This window comes from Pelodiscus sinensis, chromosome 6, assembly GCF_052426305.1.
Source record: "Pelodiscus sinensis isolate ZL-2025 chromosome 6, ASM5242630v1, whole genome shotgun sequence".
In the NCBI taxonomy this organism is placed as follows: Eukaryota; Metazoa; Chordata; order Testudines; family Trionychidae; genus Pelodiscus; species Pelodiscus sinensis.
Window position 1 is genome coordinate 72,002,346 of NC_143057.1, and position 24,617 is coordinate 72,026,962.

Here is a 24,617-nt window from a genome sequence, read left to right on the forward strand (position 1 = left end):
TGTCCAGTTCTGGGCACCACATTTCAAGAAAGATGTGGAGAAACTGGAGAAGGTCCAGAGAAAAGCAGCACAAATGATTGAAGGTCTAGAAAACATGAGCTGTGAGGGAAGACTGAAGGAATTGGGCTTGTTTAGTTTAGAAAAGAGAAGACTGCGAGGGGACACGACAGTGGTTTTTAGGTATCTAAAAAGGGTGTCACAGGGAAGGGAGAATTGTTCTCCTTGGCCTCTGAGGATAGGATAAGAAGCAATGGGCTTAAACTTCAGTAAGGGAGGTTTAGGTTGGACATTGGGAAAAGTCCTAACTGTCAGGGTGGTCAGTCTTTGCCTTGAAGATTCTATGCCAGGGGCCAGGAGGTGAGTGACACTAGAGCAGACTTTGTGGGTAGAAAGAAATGTCAGGCCCCATAGCCACCTGATGGAAGATTGCTCTGTGCCTCCACAGTTGTGCCAGGGGGAGGGACCCCAAATTTTTAGCATGGTTAATTTGGGGGGCTGTCAGGCATCAGAGGGGATTTAAAACAATATGGTTTCTCCAAATCATGCAAACCAATTTTGAGCATGGCTGAGTGTTCATTCCTCGTCAGTTAAATTGTCAATGCAATTTTCAGTATTGCGCCCTGGTTCGTCTACTCCAGTTATAACAACTATATTTACAGACAGCACTAGAGGGAGATAAATAGTGGTGGCACATCTCTGACAATGACTCAGGGAGCACCTTCTTTTTGGTGGTGCTCATTTAAACTGCTTTTAGTCACAGAATCACAGACTACTGGGACTGGAAGGGACCTCAAGAGATCAAGTCCAGTCCCCTTCCCTCGTGACAGGAAAAAGCATCATCTAGATCATCCCTGACAGATGTCTATCTAACCTGTTCTTAAATATCTCCAGAGATGGAGATTCCACAACCCCCCTTCTTCCCCCAGGCAACTTATTCCAGTGTTTAATCACCCTGACAGGCAGGAAGTTTTTCCTAATGCCCAACCTAAACCGCCCTTGCTGCAATTTAAGCTGATTGCTTCTTGTTCTGTCCTCCGAGGCCAAGGAAAACAATTTTTCTCTCTCCTCCTTATAACACCCTTTTAGATACTTGAAAATTGCTATCATGTTAGTCAGTTAAAGGCCTGGTGACTTACAAGCCAGCTATAAGCAGGCACTAAAAATTTGACACAAACCTGGTTGGCCGGCAGCTGCACATAGTTCAAGTTTTCTGGTTAACCCCAAAAAAGAGAGGCTGCCTAAGCATATTGTATCCCAATGAAATGTCACGAGGAATTTAGACCAGCTGCATGTAATTACCTAACTCTGGTACCAGCACCAAATTCTAAGTTAACTGATGCAAAAATGTGAGGTCATTCTTAATGGCCACAAGATGGTCCAGGACATTCGTTTTACATGGTACTTCCAGCAGCAAAGTAGCCCCATAAAAACATGATCAGTCAGTACTCACAAAGAAATGCCCCACTTTCTATATCACCTGGGATCTTCCTAGAAATCTTCCACCCAAGCATTGGATGCAGCTTAGCCGCTGTCTATTTTTAAAGGTTTAGTGAGCTACCTGTATTACTAGTGGCTCCCTTTGTTGCTTGCTTTTAGTAAATGTTTTTGATTGACTAAAAAACAACTGCAGAGAGCAAAACATCAAAAAAAAAAAAACAGCTGACTCAATGGTGAATGTTAAGCTCTGACTGGGGAAGCCACTCCAGCAGTGGTGGATGGACTGCCATTCCACTGGGGCAGCAGTACTGTCCCAAAAACCCTTCTGTATTTTTGTTAGCCTTGGTATTTTTACTGCACGAGAAAGGCACATGTATGTCACATTTGCGTGTATGTGCTTGTATCGCTTGGTAGCCCCATTTAGAGCTGCATTGAGATTTACACTTGAAACTGAAATCTGTTTCTCACTCTGATTAAACAGCATGCCTACATTTGATAGAATAACTCGTCACAAGCCCTTTGGGTTCTCTATACATTTTTTTTCTGATCACATCTCAGACCTAGGCCATTTTTGAAATTTTAAAATTAAACTGTCACCTTATCCAGTAATTCTGCTTTGACCTACACAAACATTTGCCCCCAGGACTGCTCAGTTTTATCAGCCCTGGCTGTTTTCTGATGCTCCCAGCATAATTGACTCTCCAGATGCCCTCTGCAACAGCCTAAGCTGAAGAAGATAACCAGAGGCAAGGGAGGGTCAGCAGAGTGAACTGGCCAAGCAGGAGTGGTGGAAGAGGTTGAGCTGCCCACTAAGCAAGGCACACTCAAGTGAAGGCAGAGTCTTAGAACAGAGGACCTGGTCTGAGGAGAAGCTTGTTGGCAGCAGATTGAGGCACTGACTCCTGAAGAGCTCTACTAGCACCAGGGAATATTTCAGAGAACAGCTTCAATATGGAGCCGTTCAAATTCCTATGGCTCATTGGCAAACACTCCACCATTGCATGCCTCAGCTCTGTCCCACCAGGTAGCAGCACCACAGGAGCCATGCTGAGACACCAGTGGGCCTCCTCACCCTCATTTTAAGGCTAAATAACTGCTCTAGCCGTTTCTCTCCAATACATTGTACCTAAAAGGAGCCCAAAGAGAGAGGAATGGCATGTTAAATCCAGCCAATAGATTTTTTCTGTTTGAGATCTAGTCAGGCATAGTGCTACTACATCATCTGTATGGACCTGCACCTGTGAGATGCTACAACTGCTGCCATCATTTGGAATTGTGGACATGTAATAACTTGTGGGATAAGACAGACAGACTGACAGACATTATGGGGTGGAGGACAGGAGACAAGTTTTCACTTTAAAAAGATGTTAAATACTATTGTATTTTGCAAGCCGCAGCCTCAGAAACCATGAGCTATCACCTCCTCTTCCTCCTTTAGGCTCTGTGCTATCTGAGTTACCTGGACACCTGTTCAGACAGGATGTGTCTAGTGGCAACCATGTAATATAAACATCCGGATTTGTCATCTAATAAAGAACTTTATAAGTTGCTGTTTGGCCTCTGCTTCCTTACACAGGCAATGGCAATAATTACTTTAGCAGGTAGTAGTGTCACCTCCTTTGAAAGATGCAGCATGAAGTGCTTAACTCTGTTTTATATTGAAGTTTTGTCTGAAACTGTGGGTGGTGTACTACAATTTTCACTTACAATTAGTAAGATTTATACTAGTGGATCCATGGCTTCTTGTGCAAGCAAATACTTGTCCAGGTGTGTATGAGTGGCAGAGTCAGCCCCTTTGAATTTATTTTAAAATGGTCAGAACTGAGAAGTCAAATTTTATTCATGAAATAATTTTGGCCAACTGGTGTTACTGCTAACAGGAAAGTAATTGCTATTGAAAAGTTGTAGCTGTGTCAGTTCTGCTAATTAAATGCATCAGCTAGGTTTATTTTTTGCATCTGCTCTTCTCAATTAAAAAGGATTTAAAATCATTCCACTTCTATTTTAAAATGTATTAATAGAGTCCTGTAGGCTTCATGCCATCTTACAAATACTTAAGACAAGATCCCTACCCTGCCCTGAAGAAGTTATTATCTAAATTAGATGGCACAAGCAAAAATCTTTGTCCTCCCAACTCTAATTACAGACTATGGAGGGAAGCCTGGATCAGTTAAAATAATTCTTCTGTGGTTCAAAACTCAAATTCTCATTTACATTTCTCTGTTTCACTTTAGACCAACACCCTGCTAAGAGTAGAGTAAGTGATACAGTTTGTCATAGCAGCAAAGAATCAAAGTTCTGACTCAGTTGTTTAACCATAAGCTTCAAAATCCTAACTTGCACAAGACTTATGCGTGTATACTTGGTGCTCTGAGCAATACACCCAAATATAAAAACTGTGATGCAGTAATCAAAAGAGGAATCACTGTGACCTGCATGTGATTTACATTTTCTCAGTCTTTTCCTCTTGATGGCCCTTCCTCATATTCTCTTCATTTAATTCTCTCTTCTTTCTTTGAAGTTTGAAAGCTCAGGGCCTGATTTTTCTCTTGCCAGTTTTTTACCAGAGTAACCCGACTGATTTCAATGGTTGGTGGACACGAATACCTATGTAAGTAAAAGGAAAGCCCTATTTATTTGGGAGTACTGTAGTAAGTTAGAAGATTGAATACATTCATAAAAGAACCTCAACTGTAAGAACAATTGAGCAGGATCACTAGCGCCAAGAAGTTACTTTTTTTTTTTCCAGTGGGATTATAAAGGTAAAAAGAAATACATTTAAGTCCACACAGCAGATGACTGAGCAGCATCTCTGCTGTAGTATGAGTCAAAGAGACAAACACTTGAGCAATGAGGGACAATGACAGCTGAAGAAATACAAATACGGGAAATCTACTCAGCTATGCAAACATACAATAGGATCACAGGGGAAAACATTACTAATGAAAGCCACAGTTAAGTTGAAGATACTGGACCAAATTCATTAGTGATGTCACCCCTCTGAAGTCCCTGTTCTTATACCAAAGCTGAATTTGGTCTCCTGTCTTGTTCAGCATGACCAAGACCAATCAATGGCTTCTCAGCCTATTAGGAAACTGCAATGAGACACAGAGTCTTTTTTTAAAAAGACCATAGAGATTGTTATCATGCTGAGCAAACACACACAAAGCTCCCTTACCAGAAACCACTGCAAAGCCACTGTTCACGAAGGCAGAGCTCCAAATTCATTTGGGAGGAAGGATGCCAATCTTGTGTTTAAGGCTTGACTAAGAGACAGAAGTTTAGGAGGCTGTATCTGCTCTACCACAGAGTTCCAGTGTGGCCTTTGGTAACTCTCTCAATCTCAGTTCTTCCCTCTGTGACATAGGGATAATAATGCTTCCTACCTAAGAGAAATGTAGTGAGGTACCCAAACCAAGTACTGTAAAAATCCATAAAGATACAATACAGACACAGGGTTTGACTATAGTTATGGTAAATAAAATTTAGGCTAGGAAAACACTGAGGTTATCTGATGTTGTCTCATGGAAGGGATGAAGCAGTTTTCCTAAAGAGAAGCAGCAGACTTTTACCCATCCCATGGTGCTTCCGAAGCTTTGGATCTTGCATACATTTGGAACATCAGCACTTTAAAGTGAGGACTCCTGATATGCCTTTGGCTTTACCTACCCAATGTCTAATTCAGTACATCAAGATGACCTGTGAAGAACAGGTGCTGAGTGTGTGCTTTTTAAAATACATTATGACTGAGAAAGAATAAATACCGGGGACGTTAAATGTTCCTAAATATTTTTACCTTATGAATATCAAGACTTTTCACCCCTACTTTTTGCTGGTAGTCTCCTTTAGTACAGTGGTTCTCAACCTTTTTGATACCTGGACCAGCTTGCTGCCTTCTTAAACCACATGAGGGAGATCTCAGGGACTGACACTGGTCAACGGACCAGTTGTTGAGAAACACTGTGGTAGAGGTCTCAGACAGGTGGAATGGGACATGTTCAGGCTTTTTAAGTATATCAGGGAAAATCAAAGCCAAGGATTTGAACAGAACAGAAATCCCATCTCATGTAATCAGATCTCACTTTTCCAGAATCTGCATGAATAAGGATAGACAAGATCCGATCTCAGGGACTAGCCACTGTGTCAGCTGTCTACCTGTTACTCTTGAAGTCAGCAGATGAGGATCCCTAGTGCCCAACAGAAAACAAGCCCAAGTAGAAAGTAACCTTAAGACAAATCATTCTTTATATTATTGTAAAGAAGCAATAAAGGGCACAAGCATTCACAGGTCATCTTTTAAAAGTTACAGGTACAAGTACTTTAAGGATACACATTTGCCACAGTGAAGGGGATTTGGTTGGCTCCAGCATGGCCACTTTATTATCCCTGTTCTTTCACCTAAGTGCCACGGACACCTGACATGCCTACACCCTGCTAGAGATTCCTCACCTCTTACTGATACACTCCCTGCTGAGCCAAAGCATCACACCTCCCATTTAATTACATCTTGTGTAATTCGGTGCTGGGTCCTGCAGCTAGAAGGGGACCAGTATGCACCCAACTTTTCCTTCCTAAAATAGAGGCTGTGGGTGTGCACACTATGAGAAAAACTTTCTGCTATTAATTATGCTGTCCCCGATGGGCACCCCTAAGAAAAATCCTTAACTTCCAAGCAATAAATATCTCTAACAGGACCCCCTGTCCTAGCTGCTGAGTCTTCATATATACTCCAGTTAGCAAGGATCCCTTCCAAGCCCTTCTCCCAGCCCTAGGATGGCAGACAAGATTATCACTACGGTCCCTGCACCTTAGAATCTATTAACCCTCTTATACCAAGTTCAATCTGGTCTCACTGTTCCCAGTTGGGAAATCCTCCCAGGAGATACATCCCCTGTTTCCCTGGAGCAATCTTCTGCTACACTTGTCCTTCTCTCTCTCACACACACACTTCAAAGGGCTGGGCCCTCTGAGGTAAGGGTGGGGGAAATGGATGTAGTGTCTCCTACCTCTTTCCTCTATTAAAAGGTCTAAGAGGGACAAATAAACCCTAATTGTGTAGTGGTCAATTTGACCATGTAGGGCTTGAAGCAATGCCCATGACAATCAAGAAGATGCTTTCTACTGGTGTCAGTGAGTGCTGGATCAGACATTTAATCAGCTATATTTAATGTAATTGATTTCAGAAATATCACAGCTTCACTGTAGCTGAGTTGCTCCTTTTTCTAATTCTCTCGTTAGATGTGAAACATTTGTTAGGGCCATTTGACCTACATAATGCCAATTACATAATGCATGGAAATGGATGAGATCTCGAAAGGGGCTGGCTCAGTATAAGTGAAGCATTTACACTGTTTTACTGAAAGTGAATTGGCGGTAAGACAGCACACATGCTAATATTTTTAACCAAAAAAACCTGAAAGTTATTTACTGATGTGATGCTGCTACCTGCTGGACAGCACGTATAACACCAGGACACCATTACACAGTAATGTCTATATGGCAATACAGAAGTTGGCTTAGCTGACCAGGACAACAGTTTATTAATAGTCTCCTACCAAATAACAGGGCTTAATCCTGAGAGATGCTGAGCACTTGTCACTGTTGTTACTTGAAATATAAGGAGACTATAAACCTGAAGGACCCAATTCTGCTTTCATGCCATTGCAAATTAAGAGGAATGACAGAAAAGTCAATGAAAATACTCCAGTTTGAATCAGATTAATTCAAGAGAATCAGCTGCACATTGTTAGGAACTGTTCTGTTCTGGTTCCATCATCAGCTGTACCTCTGCTTATTTTTCAGTGTGCACATTAATAATTACAGCAGGAAGTGGCTCCTCAAAACAAAAACTTGCCTTAACTTTGACTCATCCCTCAAATTAAAATCAAAGCCAAATCTTTTTGGAGGTTTGCAAGTGACCAGGTTAACTCTTTCCCCTAACTCTTGCAGGGCTTTCACACAATATTATTATCTGTTGAGCTGCATTCATAGAATCATAGAATCATAGGACTGGAAGGGACCTCAAGAGGTCATCGAGTCCAGCTCCCCGCCCTCAAGGCAGGACCAAGCTCCGTCTACACCATCCCTGACAGATGTCTATCTAACCTGTTCTTAAATATCTCCAGAGAGGGAGATTCCACCACCTCCCTTGGCAATTTATTCCAATATTTGACCACCCTGACAGTTAGGAATTTTTTCCTAATGTCCAATCTAAACCTCCCCTGCTGCACTTTAAGCCCATTACTCCTTGTCCTGTCCTCAGAAACCAAGAGGAACAAATTTTCTCCTTCCTCCTTGTGACACCCTTTTAGATATTTGAAAACCGCTATCATGTCCCCCCTTAATCTTCTTTTTTCCAAACTAAACAAGCCCAGTTCATGAAGCCTGGCTTCATAGGTCATGTTCTCTAAACCTTTAATCATTCTTGTCGCTCTTCTCTGTACCCTTTCCAATTTCTCCACATCTTTCTTGAAATGTGGCGCCCAGAACTGGACACAGTACTCCAGCTGAGGCCTAACTAGTGCAGAGTAGAGCGGCAGAATGACTTCACGAGTTTTGCTTACAACACACCTGTTGATACAACCTAGAATCATATTTGCTTTTTTTGCAACAGTATCACACTGTTGACTCATATTCAACTTGTGGTCCACTATGACCCCGAGATCCCTTTCCGCCATGCTCCTTCCTAGACAGTCGCTTCCCATCTTGTATGTATGGAACTGATTGTTCCTTCCTGAGTGGAGTACTTTGCATTTCTCTTTATTAAACCTCATCCTGTTTACCTCTGACCATTTCTCTAACTTGCTAAGGTCATTTTGAATTATGTCCCTATCCTCCAAAGAAGTCGCAACCCCACCCAGTTTGGTATCATCTGCAAACTTAATAAGCGTACTCTCTATCCCAATATCTACATCATTGATGAAGATATTGAACAGTACGGGTCCCAAAACAGACCCTTCTCCCCTGTCTGCCATGATTTTTCAAAGATCATAGAGGAGGTATCTGAGCCTTTATCTATCAGCTCCTTGAGTATCCTGGGATGCATTTCATCAGGACCTGGTGACTTGCTGGTTACCTGGTTACCATATAACAGAGCCAACTAGCCTCAAATAGGTTGCAGATGAAGTCAGACACCAACACTCTGGCTTCTCCTGTCCTATATAAGTTATCTGACAGTGCTTGATCATCCATTACCCTGCTGCTGCATGGCCATTTACTTCTATACTAAATGGGCATGGAACACTGCCAGTCTCATCTAGCAGCATTTTACGTTAACTTTGCAACACGATTACCCAAAGTGCATGACAATATGGAATGAAGTGCCCAGAATGCACACTGCACCTAGGAGAGACCACATCTCCATGTGTTAAGCTTCCCATCTGGTCTTCTCTGCCTGGCCAGTTCCAAGCCAGGCTAAATTTAAAAGAGGGACCAGTGGTTAATAGGGAGTGGTACAGAATATACAAGTGGTGGAAGGGCAACTGCACAAAAGGAAAAGAAGAGATTGTGTTGAGGATAAGGCCCTGGCCTGGGTCTCAGGTGTTCCTGGCCAAGTCGCATGGAGCCAGATTTTCCCATTCAGACACAAATAAAATGTCTGGATTTTCATAACAGTTCAACAACTCCCCCATTCTCAATGGGATCTGAGTTCTTTTGAAAAATCTAAGTTAAGCAGTCCTGTCTACATGGTATCTGAGCTCCTTTAATCTTTAATGTGTTTATCCTCTCATTGTCCCATGACATAGGGCACTGCTATTATCCCTATTTCACAGATGCTGACTGAGGTGCAATGAAACTAAGAGGCAGGTTTTTAAAGGTGTTTTAGCAACAACTGATGCAGATAGATGCCTAGTGAAGTTTGACTTCTAGACAATTTAGAAAATTCCACTAGGCCATTCCTTCAACTTTAGATGCTTGAATACCTCTGAAAACATGGTCCCAGAGGACTAGCCCAAGTTACACAGGAAGCCTGTGACAGAGCAGAGAACCTGAGGCCTAGGCTAGTGCACTAACCAGTGGGCAATCCTCCCCCTCTAAAAAACACTAACCTCAATTATGGAAGCCGAGAACCTGAAAATGCCACCTTCTCTGTCTCTACAGCTAATTCCCCCATTGGTAAACTGTGATGATAACTCTTTCCTACCTCAGCTATGCAGGGGGTATTCTTGATGTGGGTGAGGTGCAGGACACAAGCAGATGTGTCGAAGTTGCTACTCGTGGGAGAGAGAGGGGGGTGAGAGGAAGGTGAGGGTGAGCCAGAGAGAGAGAGAGCGCTATAGCAGCATGGGGTCCATTTGAATTTCTGAATGTTTCTCCTGACCAAGGCAAACAAACAGTTATAGGTTTACCCAGTGCTAATTACAATAGGCTCATTTCATGCTTGCACAACACTGGGAAATGTGACCTGCTAGTTGGCAAATAAGACAATGTAACATAATACAAAGGAACTGCACCTTCTGCTTTTCTAGTAAATCCCCTGTGAGCACTGCATGCTGCGTGTATATAACAGCCATAGAAACAGCAGGCACTTTGCATTTAGGCCATGTTCCAAATTAAGATACCCAAATATTAATTTCCTTTAGCTGTAAGATCACTGCTGCAGATTAAAGAAAAAGTACTTCCAAAGCCTGCTAGTGTCATTGCCTTGTGGATTTTGCGATGTTCACTGAATACAAATAGAATGCTAAAAATATATGCTTCTATTACAGTAGACTAAAGTGTATCCAGACCTACCGACAGAAAGGTGAGCGAAGGGAGCAGTTGCCCCCAGTCCTAGCAATTCAAAAGGGGCCAGGGCTCCAGGCCACCGCTGCTGCTAATGGAGCACTGGTGGTTGTGGTGGCCAGAGCCCTGGGATCTTTACATCTCCACCAAAGCGCTATGCACCATGCTGCAGATGTCACTCAGAGCTGGCGGGGGGGGGGGGGGCAGGGGGACAGCTGGGCTTGCTCCAGGCAACACTGAAAGCTGACTGCCTCAGCCCGTCACTTCCTTCCAAAGTCCTGCCCCTTCCAGGAGCACAGAGCTGGCTTTCCCAACTTGCCGTAGGGCCTCCAATTCTGTCAGCCCCCCTGAGTATATCTAAACTCCGAATATATTCTCCCTACACAGGATGCTTCCCCCTAATTCCTCCCCCTCACAAGGGCCTGTCTTTAAGTGACTCTTCTTTTGATGAGGAGGATGGAGCTTCCTTCTGTGACTGATAATTCTGTGCCTTGCATTGGCAGGAAGAGAGATAGAGCACCGAGGCAAGCCCAAGTCAGACTGGGGGGTCAACAGGTTAGCACAATGCACAGCTACTGTGGGTCAGCCAATAAATATGTTATGTGTTAACAGGCATTTGAGTTACATGCCTTATTCTTTTATACACCATGCCCTATCAGTTAGAACCAACTAATGATGCTGATGATTTAACAATTATATGCTAAATAATACCACTAAATAATACACATTTGTTGAAAAACGATATAATTGATGTGAATCTGCATTAAATGTCTATTTTTCAGTTATCAGTTTATTCACAGGCAACACTATCTCTAACTCGGAAATCTGAGAACATTCATTTTTAGTGTTACTTTTGTACATACCTTACAATGGTAAGATATCAGATCAATTTCTCCAGTTAAAACAGAACCACATTTTTTGGTAATAAGTGAGTAAGTCCACATATATGGTGATAAATTGTATTTATCCTGTTATCATTGCCCACTCTCCAAGCCTCTGTCTAATAATTCCCCCCTCCCCAGGACAACTTCAAAGATTTCTTATCTGGTGAACTGTTTCACACAGCTGCCAGATTAAAATCAAAACAACTATCAGTGACAATCATTCCCATGTCCCCCTGCTAGGCTAAAGTACAGGCTATCAACCCCTGAAACAATGACAGACACACAGTACTCAATACCTCATATCCATTCCAGGCTCAAAGAAGGGGTCTGATTCTCCAGTCTTTCATTTCTGTAACCATTTCAACCTGTGCACATAAAGTGTAAATCATTACCAGCTCAGACCTTAACAATCACAGCATTATCATACATTGGGAAGCAGGCTTCCAACATATATTACTTGTCATCTGCAAACTTGGCTTCCCAGACAGGATGAGGTAGAAGAAAGTACTGAAGAAAGCACTAATACAATGTTTAAAAACTCAAATAATTTTTCTACAAAATATGCTTACTGAACACATGATGATATTATGTGGCATATATGTTTTATGACACTCAGCCTGGATGACAAGAGTAACATAAACATTGCTTTGCCATTTTGTGCATGAAGCAACTGACTCTTTATGCTGATACATTTTTTATCCCCACACTTAGGCATCATAGATTATCCAGACACAAGTGTGCTCCCAGTTACAGCTCTCTAGAAGCTTTGGAAGAATTTTAATTACCAAACCCCCAATGCTGGACAGAATCCCATAGAACTAGCCATTACCCAAAGTTAATTATGATTATGTCACATACATAAGTCTTTGCAAGTTTGGGGGTTAAATCAGATTAAAGCAACATTCCCCTCCCTTATGTTCTAGTTACAGCATTTACTTCTAAGAAAGTAGATGTTACACAAAATAACACTTCAGCAGTTCCACGCTATAGTTACAAAAAACTCTTCCTCTCCCATGCCCTACCCTATCCCCTGGAACTGAGAGTTTGTAGAAAAAGAAACACAGAATGGAAATCATTACAGCAAATCTAAGACTCTTCAATGAATTACTGGAACTAAAAGAGCATTGTAAAAAAAAAAAAGTTACAATCTTATCAAGTAAAAAAAAAGGCAAGTGAGAAAGTAAACTTTAAGGAGTGTTCTTATTTCTACAATTCCTCCACTGTTCATATTGCTCTTGTTTACCTCTCTGAATGGTCCATTAAGTTACCTCATGATGCCACCCATGTAAAAATATTTTCTGTGATTAAATTATAGAATCTAGAGTTGAGCAAGATCTGATTAAGACATCTGGTCCAAAGTCTGCCAATGTAGGCTTGTTCCCATTGCACAGCTCTGCCACCATGTCAAGTCTACTTTGTTCAATGATCTGCTTTCCCCCTGAGGAGAGAGAGGAGGGGAGGGTTCTACTTCTTGGAGCTCTCTAAAGACGGGGACCATGGCAGCTATACCTTGTGTCTGGTGTCACCTGCTCTTCCCATGGATGGGAAGCTCCTGCTGCCTATGGGCTCTTTGGGGATGGGGAGTGAGGCCAGCATAACCTCTTCTGCATTTTTTGAACATGCAGCAACAGTTGGTCTCCCCCATAGATGTGAGGATTCTTGGAGTGCACCTTGTGATGGAGCCAGCATACCCTCGCCCGTACCTTCGCTGCTAAAAATAATGGCTGCCACCAGCCTCTCTTTCTTCATGGTCTTCATTCCTACTGTAAGAATTACTGATCATTCTCCAGGCCAGATCACCTCAGACTGCTTGGCAGCCATTCTTTTTAGCAGCACAACAAAATGTGCTAACTGGTTTACATTACATGTAACACATTACTAATAATAAAGATAGACAAGGGTGCTGGAACAATAGTGGTGGTGGGAGGGGGGCTGAGAATCATTGAACCAAAACATAAATCTTGTATATAATGGAAATCACTTCAAACATTGAGGTGCAGCATGCCCTGATTCCAGCACCTATGTAGACAAACATCCGTGGCTTTAGCTGTCCCAGCCTGCCTGCCTTAAAAATATACATACTGTACTTTGTTTCTGCCACTGGAAGATGCTACAGGCACAATCACAACTGATACCTCTAACTGTAATTATTTTTTACACTAGCCTGGAGGTATTTGCATTGCTGCAAGCTATTTACAACTGTTCCACCTATCTGTGGTACTTTACAAGGAATAAAGGGTGCCAAAGTAAAATTGTATCATCAGCTGGACTGGAAGTTTATTCAGAGGTTTATTTCATATTAGAAGCACTCTTCATCTAATACAGTGGTCCCCAACCTTTTGGGGCTGCCGGGCACCTGGGGGTGGGGCCACTCATGCACTCGGCACCTGGGGGCGGGGCTGTGCACATGCCCAGTGGCGGGGCCACCCATACACCGCGTGCCTAGTGCTGGCACCACCCGTGCACCACACTGCCGCGGCTGGCACAGCTCCTATGCCACACGCCCAGGGGTAGGACTGCTCATATGCCACACGCCCAGGGCCGGCGCTGCATCTGTGCTGCCATACGCCACGCACCCAGGACTGGAACAGCCCATGCGCTGCATGCCCGGGGCCGCCGCCGCTCCTGTGCCGCACGCCCAGGGGCGGGGACGCCCATACGCTGCACGCCCAGGAGCTGGCAACACCCAGGCACTGCGCAACTGGGGCTGGTGCCGCGTGCCTAGGGGCCGGCACAGCCCATACGCCACACGTCTGGGGCCAGCGCCGCCCCGTGCCATGTGCCCAGAGCCGGCACAGCCCTTGCGTCGTGCACCTGGGGGCGGGGCCGCCCGTATGCTGCGCGCCCAGGGGCCAGCACCGCCCATGCGCCCAGCAGTGGGACCAGCCCCGATCACTCAGTGGGTGCACAGAAATGGCCCGGTGGGCACCATGGCGCCTGTGGGCACCGCGTTGGGGACCACTGATCTAATACTATGACTTCATTTTTATTCCTCTTCCAAGAAATCACGCTTTGGGCTGACCAAATGGGAAGGAGAATGACTACACCTGAACTTGGAGTTTGAGTGACTGACACAGATCCACTGCTAGTTAAATATGATTTGTATGTAAATAATTTTTTCCTCTCTCAAGCAGTAACCAGTCCCCAAGATGCTCCTAAGAGATAGCAAGCATTATTTTACAGACAGGGAAACTGAGACATGGGGAGGGTAAGGAACTTACTGAAGGTTGCAGAGATGATGAATGTCAGAGCCAAGCTTAGAATTCAGTAATTTCTGGCAGTCAGGCATGTGCTCAGGAGTTTATTTTAAAAATGTTGTTAGGGTCATAGAAAACTGAACGGCCATGGGGCAGCAGCAAACCATTCTGTGGGATGGTCTTCACTGCTGAATTAATTGAAGGTATGACCAGGGCTTAAATTCCTACAGAGTATTTCTGGAAGCCTCTACACCCTTCACCCAACATGCTATAAAATCTTGGGGTGGAGGCGAAGGGTTGTAAAACTGGTTAGTTGGCTTCTTGTTGTTCTTTGAGATGTGTTGCTCATGTCCATTCCAGTTAGGCATGTGTGTGTTGTGCACAGTCAGGGAAAGTTTTTCCTGTAGTATTGCCCGTCCAGTCATGGAGTGGTGCTTCTTCAGTTCTTTCTTGCCTGCTACTCAAACAGATAGGAAGGTGAGAGGGTACGGAATGGTGTAGTGAATTGTCATGACCATGAGGGACTAAGGGGTTAACTATGTCCCTTACCTAAGCCAGGTAGAGTCAGCCAATAGGAATGCAGGTAGGAATTTCAAACTGAAACAAAGGAATTTTTGGTTTTTTTCCCTCTTTACTCTGGGCAGTTTCTCTCCAGCTACTGAGGGAGTCACACAGAATGTCTCCCTCCAAAAATAGACTCTTCTGTAAGTAGAGTAAAGTTTAGATAAAAAGTCTAATCCGAACTAGCTAGTCTGTGCCGCGTGTAGCCGCGCGGCACGGGCTCCGAACTAGCCGGCATTTAAAAATGGCGCCGGCCAGCTTCATACAAATGAAGCCCGGGAAATTCAAATCCCGGGCTTCATTTGCAACTGCGGATGACTACATTACCCCCGCTAGTTCGAACTAGCGGGGTAGTGTAGACATACCCTCAGAGACTTAAATTATGCCAGCATAAGCTGTAGTGTAGCTATTGCCTTAATTAAAAGCTAAATTGAATTACAAGGTTATAGCTTGCTGCAATTTGCATTTGTTTCCCACACAAACTGATTAAATATATGAGCCAGATTTTCAGAGTTATTTTTGTGTCACTCCTGACACATGCATACAACTAAGTCATGCCTGCAAATCTTAGTCACATACTTGCAGCCCGATATGCTAAGCACCATATGGCCAGGTGCAGGTGCAAATACCTTCTAAGAACCCAGTCATACAAACACGTAAGCACTTGTTTAGTGCTGTGCCCTGAGGGTTGGATTTACAGAAGGGCAAGTCCAACTGCATTTCAAATTCAATGGGACTTCATTCAGTGGACAATGGGACTTGTGTTCCCAAGTGACTTCGGGTTTATCTGCATACAGAAATGGCATTGTTTTAGCTATACTGACATAGTTAAAGCACTATAAGCCCCTCGTGCGAATGCAAGGACAGGAGTTCCCAACTTACAAGTGGGTTGCGTTCCAAAAGTTCATTTGTAAGTCAGGTGGTTTTTTCCTATGGGAAAATACATTCCAAAGTTCCAATGTTATAAATAGTACCTAAGTTCCCACGCTACTCTACAAAAGCCTATATGACCCATGATGTGTCTGAAATGCTGTATATTTGCAATTAAAAAAGACTATTTTTTTATTTCATCTGAATGCTGGTGCATGAGGAAACGCAGGCACTGCACCAGCTCCTGCAGCCAGCCAACGCCCCCGCCTCTTCTCCATGGGCTGCACCCAGTCCCTGCTCACCAGGAGGCAGCAAGTGGTGCAAGCATGGGCCAGAAGACTCCAGAGGAGCAGAGGGCAGACATGTAGCTGGTGGCTGGAGAGAAGCAGCAGTTTCAAAGCACCTCTCCAGCTGCCAGCTGTGACCACCCCTTCTCCTCCAGAGTCCTCCAGCCAGCACATACACAGAAATGGGTGATTCTTGTTTGGCCAGGATTTTTCTGTTTGGGGGGAATTACTGGGTTAATAGAAAAGTTCATTGGGAGTCTCTGGCTGCGTCTAGACTGGCAAGTTTTTCCGCAAAAGCAGCTGCTTTCGTGGAAAAACTTGCCAGCTGTCTACACTGGCCGCTTGAATTTCCACAAGAACACTGACTTCCTACTGTCTGAAATCAGTGCTTCTTGCAGAAATACTTTGCTGCTCCCATTCGGGCAAAAGTCCTTTTGCGCAAAAGGGCCAGTGTAGACAGCTCAGATTTGTTTTGCGCAAAAAAGTCTCGATCACGAAAATGGCGACCGGAGCTTTTTTGTGGAAAAGCACGTCTAGATTGGCACGGACGCTTTTCCGCAAAAAGTGCTTTTGCATTAAAAGCATTTGTGGAAAATCATGCCAGTCTAGACGTAGCCTCTTTGATTTGAATTCCTGGAATTGTCTACAGTTACTTGAAGTCGAGGAGGATGCTTGATTTAATTGCAGCGCGTAAGGTTTTCCTCGATGTCAGAGGGGTTTCAACGGGCCACATTCATCATTGTTTGTTTCATTTGCTGTTTGTTTCAGTTAAAGGTCAAACATTCAGACAATTTTTAAAACTTCCTAGTGGTTTTGTTTTCTTTTCCCTTCTTGATCAGACCACTTTGGACACTGCAGCAGCAGGAGCAGCCACTTTCTGTGCTCTTCCAATCCGCGAGTGCCTGTTCTTTTTGGGTGCCCTTCTGAAAATTTCACTCTATCAGTAGTTGTATTGAAATCACAGGATGTACTCAGAGAAAACTATCACCGCCTTCAATAGGGCCAGGATTTCCCCCATATGCAGAGTAACTAAATGTCTAGGTCTGTGCAGGACTGGTACCTTAGGTTTCATAATGGTAGTCGGTCAAGTCCAACGATGACGTCTTGAGCTTGCACAGGCTCATCGATTGTGGACTCGCATGTGGCTGAGGAGTCCAAGCCTTCAATGGCATGAGCATTCACAGTGGGGGCAAAGGAATTGTCCTGGCTCTGTCGGTGTGGCTGCTACTGTTGCTTTTCTCCTCTCAAGAGCATCAATCAGGCATATGCATCGCTGCTCTTCAAAGTTGTCATACGTGTGTCGTACAAGAGCCCGCCAGCCTGTTTGGTCTTCTGCATGATGCTCTAGCTGCTTTGGCTTTAATCCAGCATGAGAAATATTGGCCTTTACGCAGTCTTTATACCCCGAGAGGCATACCTTGATTCCTTTTGCCCTGGGAGAGTTCACCCTAGAGGAGTTGCTTAGGAATTCTTGAATCTTCCATTCGAATGATGTGCCCTGTCCAACGAAACTGGGCTTTCAGAATCATGGCTTCAGTGCTTGTGGTTCCTGCTCAGTCAAGGACTTCCAAGCTTGTGACTCTGTCCTACCATCGAATGTGCAGTAATGACCTCAGGCTGCGTGTGTGGAAGCACTCCAGTAGTTTCACTTGTTTTCTGTACAAGGTCCAGGCTTCGCGTCCATACAGGAGGCTGGTCAAGACTACAGCCCTGTACACTTTCAGTTTAGTGGACTGTTGAATATTGTGCTGATTCAACACTCATGCTCTCAAACGTCCTAATGCCTGATTGCCAGGATCTGCAAAGCCATTGATTTCTTTGTCAAGGGAGCCGTCATTGTCTGTCACACTGCTGAGGTACTTAAACTTGTCCACTGTTTTTAACTCTGTTCCTTCAATAGAAATTGAAGGGAGGAAAGCAGCATATCCTGGAGCAGGCTGGAACAGTATCTTGGTCTTTCCTAGGCTGATGGTCAAAACAAAGAGGCAAGTTGCTTCAGCAAACTTGTTGACGATAAGCTGGAGATTAGATTCCTCATGTGCCGTAAGTGCACAGTCGTCAGCAAAAAGGGCTTCAAGAATGAGCCTCTCAAGTGTCTTGGTTCTAGCATTCCAAGGACAAAAGTCACATACAAACACATGTATGTGTAAGGGGACTGTTACCCCTTACTAAAACTCTGTGGGAGTTTTTTGGTTTACCAGCTTCAGAAGGGGAAGGGTTCATGAGACTGACAGACCCCAGAGACAATGGAAAGCAGTCAACACTCCAGCTCAGCCTGACTGGCAGGTTGTAAGTGGGGATTGTTCTGGCTCTCTCTCTGAGCAAACAGGGAGCTGAAAGAGCAGAGCGAGCTGTGTGCAGGAGAGGTCCTGCAAAGGCAGAGATCTGAAAGAGGAGTACAAGAAGAAGTCCTGCAGCGACAGAACCAGACACAGACAGGCCAAGCAGTGCAGACCCTTTGTTGAGCAGCAGACTGGCAGTGCTTAGAAAGCCAAAAGGAACAGAGAAGCAACACAAAGAGCTGGAACTGGCCAAGCAGCACAGCCTGCAGCTGGATGTGGTGAGCTACTGGGACCTGCAAAGTGTGGGGAAAGGCTCTGGACTGGGAGAGGGGTCTGGCCACTTAGAGACTGAGGCTGTGTGGTCACTGCCAGTGCAAGCGTGTCCAGCCTGCAGCCCCTTGCAGCACATCCAGGGCTTCTAAGGAAGAGACTGTGAACTGTCCTTACACTCTGCAGACTGCTGTGTTGATGTCCCTGTGCTACAGAGCAGGGCTGTGTGTTCTCATTTAACCATTCTCATTGTTTCTTATTCTATTCTCTTTAATCAGTTGATGTTTAATAAATTATATTTGCTTTGAACATTATGAAGTGATCACTGGGCCAAGAAGGCCTGCAGTGTAAAGAGAGCACCTCGGAGTGGGGACACCCTAACTCCTGCCCCTAGTGACTACAAGGTCAGGGATTAAGCCCCAGGAAACCTGGGCCCAGCCTTGTTGGGGTTTCAAGGGCTCTGCTACTCAGGAGAGTGGAGGGGGAGCCCTCAGGATCAGGGAGCCGTGGGGTAAAGGAAGTGGGAGCGGGGACTCAGATCCTTTCGCTGGTTCATTTCACCGGGGTGTATAGAAGCCAGGAAAGTTCCCCACAAGAGCGGGACCATTCCCCCGCTTACATAATTGGCGTCACGAACAGGATCCTATTCAAAGGGTCCACCCCATTGGTTTATTTGTTGAGTTCTGGTAGCACCAGCCAGGCCTGGTCGAGAGCACAACCATGGCTGGAATTGAAGAACTACAGATCCAAGTTGCTGAACTTCAGCGCAGATTATCAGACCAAAGTGAGGCATTACAGCAAGCTAGAGCTGAGCATAGAGAAGCCTTATCACTTGCCAAGGCAGTTATAGACCAACAGGCAGCAGAAGCTAAGAAACCCCCTACTATTTATGTCCCACGGGAGCGGAAGGTTGCAGAGTTTGGTGGCTTCCCAACTAGGCCAGGAGACATTACGGTAGAGGAGTGGGTGAAGTCTGTGAAGGCAGCTCTGCATGTGCTAAGAATACCTGAAGAAGATCATGTGGATTTCATAGAAGAGCACCTCAAGGGCCAGGCCAAGGCCACAGTAAAGTTTATGGCAATGGCAGACAAGAAAGATGTGAAAAAGGTATTTGAACTCCTCCTAGAAGTGTATGGAGACAAGGTACCTATTGGAATCCGGCTAAAGGAGTTCTTTGAGCGAAAGCAGGAGCCTGGTGAAACTATCCGAGCATATGCCTATGAACTCCAGGAGAGAATGAGCAAAGTGGAGCGGCGAGACCCTCAACGAGTTTCAGATGCAGATATGGCGCTGAAAGAACAGATGGTGTTTGGGCTCCGGGATGACTCCCTCCGCCGTGAAATGAAGAGAAGGTTGAAGGAAGAGCCTGGGAAGAAGTTCCCTGAACTCATGCAGGCTGCCATTATGTGGTCAGAAGAAGAGGAGGCTCCTTTGGAAGAGACCGCCAAGCCTAACTCCCGAACACGGAGTGGGGGCCTAGTCAGTGCAACTACTGGGGAAAAGGCCCTGCCCCAAACACAGTTAACGTTGGAAAGTTTAAGTGAAGCTATCCAAAAACTGGCAATCCAGCAGGGGGAGATGCTGAAAGTAATGACTGAGGTGGTGAAAGAAAAATCCACCTCCTCCACTACTTGGCCAAAATACCCCAGGACCCCAGGGTCCCGAAGACCCCCACTAAAGGATGAGCTGGGAAGGTACATTTGTTACACTTGTGAAAGACCAGGGCATACTAGTCGAGATTGTCCACTGAAGAGGGGACTGGAATCCCGAGCGTCTGGAATCCAAGAGACACCAAGATCGAGTAGCACATCAGGGGAAGGCCAAGCGGGGACAGAAGGGTTCCTACGGCTGTCCCTCGGAAAAGGGCAGCATGCCAGCAGTAAGGAAAAGGACCCCGATGATGCTAGTGCATTTGATGACTTCTGTGGTCGAGCTTTTGGGGACTGCTTGACAGTGATGGTAAAAGAGGTATCACAAAACCTGGTAGAAGGTGAGGATGCAATAATCTCAGGGTATTCGTGGGAAGAGATTCACACCCTGCAAAAAGAAGGGGACCTTGGGCCAGTCTTAGAGGCAGTCATGAAGCGGATGAGGCCAGACCGGAGCTTTGGGGACAAATACCCTCAGGCTAAGAAGCTGACCAGACAGTGGGAGCGACTTAGGTTGCACCGTGGAGTGCTGTTCCGTGTAATCTGTCATCCTCGTGATGGCGAAGAAGTGTGGCAGTTAGTGGTGCCAGTGTCACTTCGCCGACAAGTTTATGAAGCCAGGCATGACCATGGAGGGCATTTTGGAGACAGAAGCACTCTTGAGGTGATGAGGAAGAACTATTACTGGCCTACAATGGCTAGTGATGTAACAGCATGGATCCGTCAGTGTAAGCGGTGTGCCCTAGCCAAGGATGTGTTTCCGCCCACTCGGGCCCCTTTGACCTGCACTAATGTGACTGCCCCAATGGAGGTCTTAGCAATGGACTACACTCGGCTAGAGAGATCTTCAGAGGGGTTTGAGAACGTACTGGTTCTCACAGATATGTTTACCCGATTCACTGTTGCAGTTCCAACTAGAAACCAGACAGCGCAGACAACGGCTGAAGCCCTCCTAAAACACTGGTTTATGTATTATGGTTGTCCAGCACGGTTACACTCAGACCAGGGGAGGAATTTCGAGTCAGGGGTGATATCAGCATTGTGTAAACTGTATGGCATAGCCAAAAGCCGAACAACACCCTATCACCCACAAGGAAATGCTCAGTGTGAGAGGTTTAACCGGACAATGCATGACATGCTCAGAACACTCCCACCGGAAAAGAAACGAGCCTGGCAGGAGCATCTCCCTGAGCTGGTGATGGCCTATAATAGTCACATCCATTCGTCGACAGGGTATTCTCCTTTTTATCTCATGTTTTCTAGAGATCCCAGGTTGCCATTGGATATTCTGGACAGAGAGGGCCCTGAGGAAGATGATGTGACCAATCTGGATGACTGGGTCAAAAGTCACCATGACAGGCTGAAGAGAGCCTGTGAAGTTGCTCTCAGTACGTCTAAACAGGCAGCCCAAAGCAGGAAGAGGACTTATGATCGCAAGTCCAGGGGGGCTCTCATCAGGCCTGGTGATCGTGTACTAGTTCGTAATCATAGACACCGGGGGCGTAATAAAATACAGGACAAATGGGAGTCGAGTCCTCACATTGTAGTTGCTCATAACAATCCTGACCTACCAGTTTACACCATTCGACCTGAACGCGGAGGTCAGGAAAGAACAGTTCATAGAGACCAGCTAAAACATTGCACCTTTAGTTCAGTCAGGAATCCTAGGAACCGTAGATCGGGACGGCCTGAAGAGACTGAAGGGAGTTGGGGAATGGTTCTAGTCCCACAAACTGAATACCAAAGGGAACAGAGGGTAGCAACCCCAGTCCATAACGAGGATGACCAGATCCCTCAGGCTGACCCAGTATTACCCGAAGACAGGGAAATAGAAAATATGGGTAATGAACCACCTGTTGTAAGAAGGTCCCAGAGAACTAATAAGGGTGTATTGCCTGTTAAACTTAGAGATGATTATGTTATTGGTCCTATGTAATGGCTTAATGAGTGTCCGCATGTCCAGTAGAAATAAGATGTTAAGTATGTGAAATGTTTTTGTTAATTGTTAATGTTTTTTATATGGTGTGAATTTTGTGGCTGTGGTAGAATTCTAGCAAGGGGGAATGTAAGGGGACTGTTACCCCTTACTAAAACTCTGTGGGAGTTTTTTGGTTTACCAGCTTCAGAAGGGGAAGGGTTCATGAGACTGACAGACCCCAGAGACAATGGAAAGCAGTCAACACTCCAGCTCAGCCTGACTGGCAGGTTGTAAGTGGGGATTGTTCTGGCTCTCTCTCTGAGCAAACAGGGAGCTGAAAGAGCAGAGCGAGCTGTGTGCAGGAGAGGTCCTGCAAAGGCAGAGATCTGAAAGAGGAGTACAAGAAGAAGTCCTGCAGCGACAGAACCAGACACAGACAGGCCAAGCAGTGCAGACCCTTTGTTGAGCAGCAGACTGGCAGTGCTTAGAAAGCCAAAAGGAACAGAGAAGCAACACAAAGAGCTGGAACTGGCCAAGCAGCACAGCCTGCAGCTGGATGTGGTGAGCTACTGGGACCTGCAAAGTGTGGGGAAAGGCTCTGGACTGGGAGAGGGGTCTGGCCACTTAGAGACTGAGGCTGTGTGGTCACTGCCAGTGCAAGCGTGTCCAGCCTGCAGCCCCTTGCAGCACATCCAGGGCTTCTAAGGAAGAGACTGTGAACTGTCCTTACACTCTGCAGACTGCTGTGTTGATGTCCCTGTGCTACAGAGCAGGGCTGTGTGTTCTCATTTAACCATTCTCATTGTTTCTTATTCTATTCTCTTTAATCAGTTGATGTTTAATAAATTATATTTGCTTTGAACATTATGAAGTGATCACTGGGCCAAGAAGGCCTGCAGTGTAAAGAGAGCACCTCGGAGTGGGGACACCCTAACTCCTGCCCCTAGTGACTACAAGGTCAGGGATTAAGCCCCAGGAAACCTGGGCCCAGCCTTGTTGGGGTTTCAAGGGCTCTGCTACTCAGGAGAGTGGAGGGGGAGCCCTCAGGATCAGGGAGCCGTGGGGTAAAGGAAGTGGGAGCGGGGACTCAGATCCTTTCGCTGGTTCATTTCACCGGGGTGTATAGAAGCCAGGAAAGTTCCCCACAAGAGCGGGACCATTCCCCCGCTTACATATGCACATAAATGCCTATACCTTACTGTGGAACATTTTGTCCTCTCACCCTCACTTATTAACCTCACTGTATATTTGTATTAGTTCTTATACCCATGGTTTTCTTAAGGAAACAAGGGGAAAACTATATAAGGTTTCACATGTCAAAGACAAGGGAGTTTGCCTCTACCTGTATCTTTTAGAGCTACTTATTTCAAATGCCTCTAATGCCAGCCAGGATGGCCCAAGAACAGAAATCTAAGTAGCCTATCCTTGCTTTTAACAGATGCCTTTTTGTGAGAGATGCATAATAACTGCTCAAAAGTCTCAGGAGTAACCTCATTGGTATTTATACCAGGTCTTAATTTAGCCCACCCACTGTGCCCAGACTTGACAGTCCACTGCAACAGAGAACCCTGAGCTAGATGGCTATAAATGGCAGATATTCTTGTGGTGACCTCTGGCTGGGATGAGATGGACCTGTCACAACAAAGCCGGGGAGTGAAACTCCTAGAAATGCAGGATAGACTTCTCACAGTCTAATCAGCTTCACAGTGCCAGACAACAAAATAATCACACTATCCTGTGGATTAAACAGGGTCTTTCAGCCCCAGTTCCCAAAATACAGCCTTCCTATAACAAGGTCTCCAGGACCATAAGGAAACCTGTTGTTTTGATGATGTGGCATCTATTCCACTGTTACAACTCAAAGGAATGTAAAAACTCTCCCCTGTCTGGCTTTGTGGCTTTTGGTATCAAGACACTAACTGCACACACCAAGAACTCCTGGCTTCCTATTCCAGAGCGAATGCAGACCAGTTTAAATTTAGCAAGTGACTAACAACCTCCTTGTAGTCTCAGTTTGCTTTTCCTATTGCAGGAATAGCCCCACCCAGGGCTAGAGTGGTCTGCAGTTAATGTGTCAAAGGCAGCCATTTGCAGAGCTTCTGTTCAGCTGAGAGGATTTTTTAACCCAATCTCTACCATGTGTTGGCAGAGGTTTATGTTCCATAGCTTCCCTGTGAGACAGTATGAATAATAAAACAACCAGATTATGATTAGAAATGTTAAATCTTCCTGACGCACTGTATAAAATGCAAACTGTCACCCTGTCATTTGGAAATACAAGCTCTGATCTTTGTAACGTCTGTGGGTGGAAAATATCAGAAGTGACTCTCCCATCTCCAAACTGCAATGCTACATTTCCAGGCATTAGTTTATTGGTCTCATAATCTTTACATCCTACACATCTAGGGTTGGTATGTCAGTTACTTTTGTACTGAAAACTGACACCAGAGATCCTGAGGCTTTTTTATGCAGTCTGTTGTAATTACGTTTTGCTTGTTAAACTCTGGCAACTCACCGTTTTATTCATTTAGATTTATG

At 45.1% G+C, this 24,617-nt stretch overlaps 1 long non-coding RNA gene across 1 annotated transcript in view; it reads right to left on the reverse strand.

The window, feature by feature from the left end:
- The window catches only part of LOC106731678 (uncharacterized), a 32,862-nt gene that overhangs the window by 6,891 nt on the left and 1,354 nt on the right, over positions 1-24,617 (reverse strand). Inside the window, exon 2 of the long non-coding RNA XR_001367935.4 lies at positions 11,342-11,410. This is a non-coding gene — a long non-coding RNA (uncharacterized LOC106731678). The remainder of the gene's footprint in view (positions 1-11,341; positions 11,411-24,617) is intronic.